The sequence below is a fragment of the Otolemur garnettii genome, unplaced genomic scaffold, assembly GCF_000181295.1.
Source record: "Otolemur garnettii isolate 467f Iridium unplaced genomic scaffold, OtoGar3 scaffold00045, whole genome shotgun sequence".
NCBI classification, from domain to species: Eukaryota; Metazoa; Chordata; class Mammalia; order Primates; family Galagidae; genus Otolemur; species Otolemur garnettii.
The window spans coordinates 11,473,964-11,483,650 of NW_003852440.1; the positions used below are offsets into that span (position 1 = coordinate 11,473,964).

General features: G+C 37.1%; 1 non-coding gene across 1 annotated transcript; it reads right to left on the minus strand.

The window, feature by feature from the left end:
* Positions 1-9,326: 9,326 nt before the first annotated feature.
* On the minus strand, positions 9,327-9,466 carry LOC111725649. The gene has a single exon (XR_002773664.1). It is a non-coding gene; the product is annotated as a U4 spliceosomal RNA (small nuclear RNA).
* Positions 9,467-9,687: the final 221 nt, after the last annotated feature.

Below are 9,687 nucleotides of genomic sequence, written 5' to 3' on the forward strand. Positions count from 1 at the left end.
AGGGAGTTTAACATGGCAGAAGCTAAGGTTTCTAATGTCACACTTTGCTTCTGTTTGGGTGTGTGGTGGATTGGCAGATTAAACTAAGAGAAACTGTATATAGGGAGAGAAAGAGAAAGGTTCATTTGAACAGATCAAGGTTGAGATATATGTGAGTAACTAAAAAGGTTAAGCCATGTGAAATTGACAATATTTGATCATTTGTGTTAATGAACCCAGAAAGGTTCTATTTTACTTTCTAGGCTCAGTTGCTCACCACATAGAAAGCCAATTACTGAGACAAGGACAATTGCTACAGAAGAAAGGAAGTTTATTTATTATTAACAGGGTGCTGGGAGGACAGCCTTAACTCTTCCTCTCACCCCTTCCTCGGTCGAGGGTTTTCTAGAGGTGAAAAAAATAATGCATGAAGTGAGTGAGCATCAGTGCACATGCGTCAGAGTACAGGCCACAGGCACAGTGAGAAATCATAGCGGCACATACACTGCATGATCAAGAACTAGCAGGTGAGCCCCTGCCAGGATGCAACGTTCAGCAGTGTCATGAGCTGGAGGTTGGTAGTGGTCATCTCCCTGGCCCTGTGCATAGGCAGGTGGGGTGGGGGCAGGTGCTCAGCAAGTCCTTGGCCAAGGTTTGTGGTGTAATACAAACAATTGGTGTGTAAGGCCTTGTAGGTGTCTTGTGGTTACCAGGAGCTTCCACTGTTTCTACATAACTACTCAAAAAGGAATGGATTCCTGAAACAGGAAGTTAGGAAGATTTATATTGAATCCAGGAACTCTGCTTAGGATTCATGAAAGGAGACAAGATAATAGACCAAAGTGACACTTCTCACCAAGAACAGAGAAAATACTAGAAGGAAATGGAGATATAATATCAAATATATCTCAATGTCTTTGCTGCTTGCAGAAAAAAATAAATACCAAATATAAAAGATGTATAACTTAGCAGAGAGATATTTATGTAATGTCTAATAAATTTAAATTTTTTCATAAATTATGTATTTAAAAATTGGCTCAGAGTAGTTTAGAAATACTTAGAAAGACACAAACAACTAAAACTAGATCAAGAATAAACAGAAAATCTGAATAGATTTATCACAGCAAGGAGATTGAATCAGTAACTTAAAATTTTTATGTAAAAACATCTAAACTCAGATGGCTTGATGGGTGAATTTTACCAAACATTTAAAGTAAAATTAACAATAGTTTTCTATGATCTCTTCCAAAAATTAAAGAGTAATGAACACTTCCACTCATTCTATAAGGTAATCATTACCCTGATAAAAAGACCAGAGAAAGGCAACATAAGGGGGTGAAAAGAAAAAAATAAAAGACAAAACTACACACCTATGTCTTATTAATACAGATACAAAAACGTTCAACAGAATGCTAGCAAATAGATTTCAGAAATGTATAAAAAATTTTATATCATAATCAAGTTGGATTTATCTAGGCTTGAAAAGTTATTTTAATATTTAAAAATTAATGAATATAATATAACATATCAATAAATGAAGAATGAAGGTTTTTCTTTTGTTTTTAGTTTTTTTACTTGTGTGTTTATGTCTTGAGACAGTGTGTCATTCTGTAGTCCAGTCATAACTCCCTGTAACCTCAGCCTCCTGGGATAAGGTGATCCTCCCACCTTAGCCTCCCAGCTGGGACGATAGACACATGACACCATGCTTTGCTAATTTTTTAATTTTGTAGAGACCAAAGTGCTAAGATCACTGGCATAAGCCACCATGTCCATCCTTAAGCATTTTTATTTTTTTATTTTTCTGCTTTGTTATTTTTGACTCAAGGCTCACATCTGGGCCATGTAACTTCTGGAGAACCTGTTCCTCCAGGCCTGGTCCATTCATAAAGAGATCAAACAACTCACCTGCAAGAGCATCCTTCATACGTAAGCCAGCCAGTCAGAGCCCACATGCCAAACATCTCCTCTGCTGGGCTCTCACACTCAAGGACACTCTCTCCAGGGTCAAATATCCAACATTTAGATGGCTAGGAAAGTCTCTAAGTTCACACTAGCCGATTCTAAGTCTAACCTGCCTGGCCTATTCTTTCTGTGGGAAACTAAAATCAAGGCTGTGGCTCACTTTGCCCAGTCCCTCCTGTTCCCAACACACTCTGCCACCTCTCTGGGTGTCTCTGCATGGCCTGGCCCTGCTGTTTCTAGCGAACTCTGAGTAACCCTCAGTCATGATGGTTGTTTTCTTGTCTGTATATCTTACTGTACTGGATTTTTAAAAATCCTGAGTTCCCTTAAAACACAGAAAAAAGCCCACTTGATTATCTCAATAGACACAGAACAAGTACAGAAAAAATTCAACATACTCAATAAACTAAGGGTAGACTAGAATTTTTTCAAATTTATAAAGAACACCTATGAAAAACTCACAGTTAACATCACACGTGTTTTCCCCTAAGATGGTGATACTGGAATTTCTTTCTTCAGTAGGTTCTTAGTCTTGGGGATTGGAGGAATGAACCCACAGACCACAGGTCAGTGGCAAGACAGGATTTTTGTTAGAAATTAGAAAGGTATACAGAAGAAGTAAAAGGCAGCAGAGTTTCTGGCAGGTAATCTCTGTGTGACCTCTTGGTATTTAGGTCTTGAGAATTACATTTGGCTGGACTTGGCAAATGGAAACACGTTTTCATCGTTAATGAGTGTTAGGGACACATGAATGAGTGCAGTCCCTCCAACTCAGGGCAAAAGGTCAGGGTGCTACCTTCATGAACTTGCCCAAGGCTGAACCTGTCTAGCCTTGAATGGGGGGAATTCCTGCATCAATGGGAAATAAGACCAGAAGTTCACCTTGCTGCTTTTATTAAACATTGCCCAGGGAGTTCTGAAAGGATGAACAGTCAAAGAAAAGAAGTAATAGGCAACTGAATTGGAAAGGGAGAAGTAAAAGTATCTTTATTCTAAGGAATCTCTAAAAAACTACTATTAACAGTATTTTTTTTTTTTTTTTGAGGCGGCGTCTCACTATGTCACCCTTGGTATAGTGCTGTGATGTCATAGCTCACAGTAACCTCAGACTCTTGGGCTCAAGCTATTCTCTTGCCTCAGCCTCCCAAGTAGTTGGGACTACAGGCACCTGCCACAACTCCCAGCTACTTTTTGGTTGTAGTTGTTATTGTTGTTTGGCAGGCCTGGGGTGGGTTAGAACCCACCAGCTCTGCTGTATGTGGCTGGTGCCCTAGCTGCTGAGCTACAGGTGCTGAGCCATGATTAACAATATTTTAACAGGTTCAAGATTTTTACACAGTACTGTGTTTGTTTTCTATTGCTCTTATAACAGATTATGGCGAATTTTCTGGCATAGGATAAAATACATGTATTATTTTCCGGTTTTGTGTGTCAGCAAAGTGCATGGGTCTCTAGTCAGCAGGGCTGCACTCCTTTCTGGAGGCTCAGAGGGACCATTTGTTTCCTTGATTTCCCCAACTTCTGTAGGCCACCAGTGGTGACCCTGGACTCATGGCATTGTCCTGCCACACAACCACCTCTCTGTTTCCCTCTCACCTCTCCTTCCCTCCTCTTGGGGACTTGCTGGGAAATGGGGAGTGATTGCTAATGGCCAATCTTTTTGGTGTGATAAGACTGTCCTCAAATTGGTTATGGTGATGATTATGCAACTCTGTGAATACAATAAAAATCCTTTGAAGTGTGTACTTTAAGTGAACAGCATCTTCAAATAAATAGAAATGAATATCAAATTCTATAATACGGCATTTTCACAAAACTCAAAATTTTGTTATTTACAGTTTTATTTTTCTTCATACATATTCTCAGTTCATAATAAAAATTATAGGAAAGCTGATAAGATGACATAAAACCATAGGAATTATGATATATGACAGAAGTAATTGAGAAAAGATACCATCAAGAAACAGCTCAAGGATGAGGGTATAACTATTATTCTTTATTAAGATAACTTTTATGTGAAGCCAAAATGAGAAAAGCTTATGTAAATTGCATAGGTACAATTTTTCACAATATAGTGTAAAATCTATTTATTTTGATTATTTTAAGCATGATTTAACACCTAAATGAACAATTATTTGAGTAATTTCCTGTGTTAGCATACTTAAACACATGTGCAGAATATGACAAAATATCCACAATATTTCAATAAATTATGAAAAAGTAAGAGATAAGCCTGACTTGATGAAATACTTTAATTGTCATTTTAAAATTTGGCAATAAACCTGCTAAGGTCTAGGGCAGCACTCTGGTAACTGGAGATAGCATAAATGTTATTACATTTTTTAAGTGAGTTATGAGGAACAGGACAAATGATATGACTTTCCAAGTGCCTCGGTATAAAGATTCTCACAGAGACACTAGGGGAAATTAACAGGGCAGTAAATTTACAGCATGGTAAAATAAACATTTCTTTATGCAACAGATAGTTACCTTGTAAAATTCATAGCCACAGAAAGATAGCTAAACAAATATTGAGTCTTGGTAATTTTATGAGTAATAATAAAGGTTTATGTTAACTAAGACATTGATAAAAGTTCTGGCAAACAGATTGTAATAAGGGAACTGTGTTAAAATATGAACAGAAGCCAATAGATGCATGAAAAGAGATTTTTGTCCTGAAAGATACCAAGGAGCAGAAATTGAGATTAAGTGCACTTTTAGCCGAATGACTGACAAGGCTAGTCACCTGCCTGTTCATTCACCTGTGACCTGTCTGAGAGAATCCAAGTAGAAATGCTTATTTTCTTTGTGACATTCCTCATTATGTAAGGGTGACCTGGAAATCACAAGCAAAGTACGAAAGGATGTGGCTTAACTGATTAACTGTAACTTGGCAGACCAAAAGGCTCTTTATTGTGAGGAGAAACATTTATCCAAACCCCCTTCTAGAAGGGAAGGACATTAGAATGAAAAGGTGACCCGGTGCAGTGACACATGTTTGCAGTCCCAGCTACTCAGGATGCTGAGGCAGGAGGATTCCTTCAACCTGGGATTTTGATAGATAGCAAGAACTTATCTCTAAAAAAAAAAAAAAAAATTAAAAGAATAAGATGAAGACATGGTTTTGCTAAAATCTTAACTTGAAAGGATATTCACATAATGATAATAATTATTTAAAAGATAGTCCCCCAAAGAGTACCAAAATGTACACAGAATATTTTAGCCTAAACCCCAGCTGGAATACTCACCAATTTTCACATTGATGGTAATGGAATACTGAAATCAGTAAGCCTACTAACTATACACATTTTCCTCAGAAACTGAATTTTGATGCCCTCCAAATCATGAGAGCTAGCATTTATTTAATAGTTGCTATGTGTCATTACTTTTACATCTATTTTTTTTTTATTGTTGGGGAATCATTGAGGGTACAAAGAACCAGGTTACACAGCTTGCATTTGTTAGGTAAAATCCCTCTTATAATTGTGTCCCACCCCCAAGAGGTGTGTCACTGTGAGCCCCTTTCCCCCTCCTTCTATCTCTCTTTTCCTCCATTTCCCACCCTATACCATGTACTAACATCAATTGTCCTCATATCAGAATTGAGTACATTGGATTCTTGCTTCTCCATTCTTTTGATGCTTTACTAAGAAGAATGTGTTTCACCTCCATTCAAGCTAATACAAGAGATGTAAAGTCACCATCTTTTTTAGTGGCTGAATAGTATTCCATTGTATACATATACCAAAGCTTATTAACCCATTCCTGGATTGGTGGGCACTTAGCCTGTTCCACAATTTGACAATTGTAAATTGAGCTACAATAAAGTCTATTGCAAATGTCCTTATAATAAAATAATTTTTTTTTCTACTGAGTAGATGCCTAGTAATAGGATTGCAGGATAAAATGGGAGGTCTAGTTTGAGTTCTTTGAGGATTCTCCATACTTTCTTCCAAAAAAGTCGTATTATCACTTCTCAGCCTTTTTATTAAAACAAGTGTAGCAAAAAGGTTGTATTAGTTTGCAGTCCCACCAGCAGTGTAAAAGTGTTCCCTTCTCTCCACATCCACGCCAGCATCTGTAGCTTTGAGACTTCGTGATGTGGACAAATCTCATTGGGGTTGGGTGATATCTTAAGGTGGTTTTGATTTGCATTTCTCTGATAGGGTTGATGAGCATTTTTTCATGTGCTTGTTAGCCATTCATCTGTCTTCTTTAGAGAAGGTTCTATTCACATCACTTGCCCAATTATATAAGAGATTGCTGGCTTCCTTTTACATGTATTAATATATGTAATTCTATGAGGTAGATATGCCTTTTATAAATTAGGAAGCAAGATGTCAACAAGATAACAGAATAAAAGGTACCAGACTTTTCTACCTGCCACAGAAATTTCAGCTAGCAGCTACCCACAAACAAAAATAGCTTGGTGAAAACTCACCTGTGTGGTCCACAAGAGCAGTATAAAAATCACATGGAAAGGGTGAGAGAAATAGTCTCACTTTGATCACGGCACCCCCTCCTGCTCCCCTAAGTCAGGATAGTATCACTTAGAGATGACTTCTCAGGGACCATAGTCACTACAGAGGGAAAAGGGGACTGGAGGCAGGCATCCAGGTTCCCTGCATTCTGGGGGCTTCCCAGGAAGCCCACTTTATTCTAACCTCAAGGGAAACACAAGAGGGAACAACACAGCTGGATTACCTGGGTCAAGTGGAAGCAAAGCCAAGGAAGTACAGTTCACAGCAACCAGCACACGTATCTTGGTAAGTGTGTACTTGGCAGAGGTGATGCCCAGTCAAGGGTTTAAGTGTATAACCTATAGCTAATAGTGTGGCCCACCCACAAAGTTGACCTAGTAACTTTCAGAAGTGAAGAGAAGTTCTATGTGTCTTGAAATCTTAGATGGGCAACATCCAGGATAAGCCTCTGACATATCCTGGTGCTGCACTCAAGGAGGGAGATGCCATAGCAAATTTTAGAAAAGAGCACAGACTAGATTTGCCATACTCAAAGGTTCAAACAGTGCTCCTATCAGCTTCAAAGCCCACATAAAGTTCCCACAGAGGCAGGGAGGCAAACCTCAACCATGCATTTCTACTGAGCACAGCAGCTAGACCCACACATCCTAAATAGCAACTCCACCGAGCCTCAGGGCACCTCTTGGAAACCGGTCTAAGAGCTGAACTCAAAAAAAGAAAACACTCTGTGGCTGAGCCCAATCAGAGGTGTGTCAGGGCCTATCTAGCAACTCAGCCTGACTACAGAACTCAGACAGTGGTTTGGATCATTAGCAGAGCCCAATCAGTCCCAGCCCCCCAGAAACTGAGAGTAAAGATAGCAGCCATGGCAATCTAAAAAAATCTAAAAGTAAGCTTGACTAACCCCGAATCACTAGACTACACTGCCCATTCAGAATCTCTAGACTAGAGTAAATAGTGAAGGTCTCTCCCTGCCAAAGAGTATTTGTAAAAGCCAGAAATTGTGTATGCCTTCTCAAATGTGCAGTCACTAATTCAACACAAGGGCTACAAAATGCATAAAATCATGATATCTCCAAAAGAAACAGATCCAAAAATGAACCCTAAGGAAAGGAAAATCTAGAAAATGAAAGACAAAGAATTCAGAATTGTCGCAAAGAATTTCAGTAAATTATAAAAATATATGGATTTAAAAATTAAATGAAATTTGGAAATTATAATAAAACAAAAGTTTGACAATAAAATCAAAATAACAAAAAATATAAATCCTAGAGATGAAGAAGACAGTGACTGAACACTAACAGGAAACTTCAACAGCAGGCTTGGCCAAGCTCAGGGAAAAGTTGGTGAGCTTGAAGGTAGAGCATTTGAAATTATCTCACTGGAGGAATAAAAAGAAGAAAGGAATGAAAAAAGAATAAAGAAAGACTATGGGAATTATGGGACACCATAAAGAGACCTAACATACACATACTAGAAATTCAAGAAGGAGAAGAAAAAAGATCCAGAAAGCATATTTGGAGAAGTAACATCTGAAAATTTTTCTATCTGGAGAAAGATGTTTCAGGAAGCTTAGATATTTCTAATGAAATTCAATTTAGAGAGGAGTTAACCAAAGCACATAATAATAAAACTATCAGAAATCAAAGATGGAGAAAAAATTTTGAGAGCAGCAGGGATAAAAAATATGTTACATAAGAGGATCCCAATATGACTATGAATAGATTTCTCAGAAGAAGCCCTGCAGGCCAAGGGAGAATAAAATATATATCATGTGCCAAGTGGGGGGGCAGTTAAGAATAAGAACCCTGCCAGTTAAGAATATTTTACCCAGCAAATCTGTCTTTCCCATAAGAAAGAGAAATAAAATCTTTCCCAGATGAACAAAAGCTAAGAGACTTCATCACCACTAGGACTGCCTTAAAGAGATTGCTAAGAGATGTTCTTTAAGTTAAAAAAAATTCTGCTAATCAATGACATAAAAATTAAAGAACTTACAAATTAAATGATGTAAGTAATAGAGAGCTATATTCATAACACTTTCGAATTGTAATAGTGATGTGGAAAGAAATTTTATTTCTAGTGTATTAAAAGAACTGTTGATAACTACAGGTAAAAAAATTGTCAAGAGATACATATTACAAAATTATGTAAGACAGAAAGAACATAAATTTTGAGAGGGAGAATAAAAGTGTATAGTTGTACACATTCAAAGTTGTTATCAGCTTGAAATAGACTGTTAAAACATGGTCTATGTAAGCTTCATGATAATCACACACAAAAAAATCTATAGTAGATGCACAAAACAAAAACAGAAAATATTGAAAGCATACCACCAGGGAAACCATCAAACTACAAAGGGAGATACCAAGAGAGCAAGAAAGAAACAATGTATCTATAAACCTATCAGAAAACAATAAAATGACAATAATAAGTCCTTATCTATCAAGAATTATCTTTTATGTAAATGCATTAAATTTTCTAGTTAAAAAACATTGAGTGACTGAACTGATAATAACTTAGACATGACTGTATGTTGCCTACAGGAGACTAGCTTTAGCTCTAAGAGTGCACATAGGCAGAAATGTAGGGCTGACAAAAGACAATCAGTGCAAATGGAAACCAAAGACAGCAAGGGCATCTGTATTTACAGCAAAAAAAAAAAAAAAAAAAAGAGAGAGAGAGGGAGAGAGAGACTTGTCACTAGAGACAAAGAAAGGTATTATATAATAATGAAAGAATCAATTATGTCAAGAAAACATAACAATTATAAGTGTATTAGCACCTAATACAGGAGTACCTAAATATATAAAGTAAATATTAACTTATTTTTGGTTTTAAATTTTTTTCCTTTTTTAATTACTTTTTTTAATTCAGTCTGCCCAGAGATCATCAAAAATTGCTGGTGCCAAGAAAAAAAAAATTGTCAGTGCCAACTATGTTGCAAGTCCTCATGACAGGGTATTGGGAAAGTTTTTAATTAACAATAATTTTGCTTTGGATAACCCTCATTGGCTATGATACTGCCATTGTATAAAGTTATATAGGGTAAGTATTAAGGGATCTAAAGGGAGAAGTAGACATGTTGTAATCCATAGAAGCAGAGAGGAAAATGAAGGTTAAAGGGTTGGTAAGGGAGGGAGATTGGGTCCAAAGATGCAAAATTTCAGTTAGATAGGAGGAAGAAATCCAAGGTATTAATTACATCACAGTGACGATAGTTAAAAGCATATTTTGTATTGTTGAAAAATGCTAAGAAGAT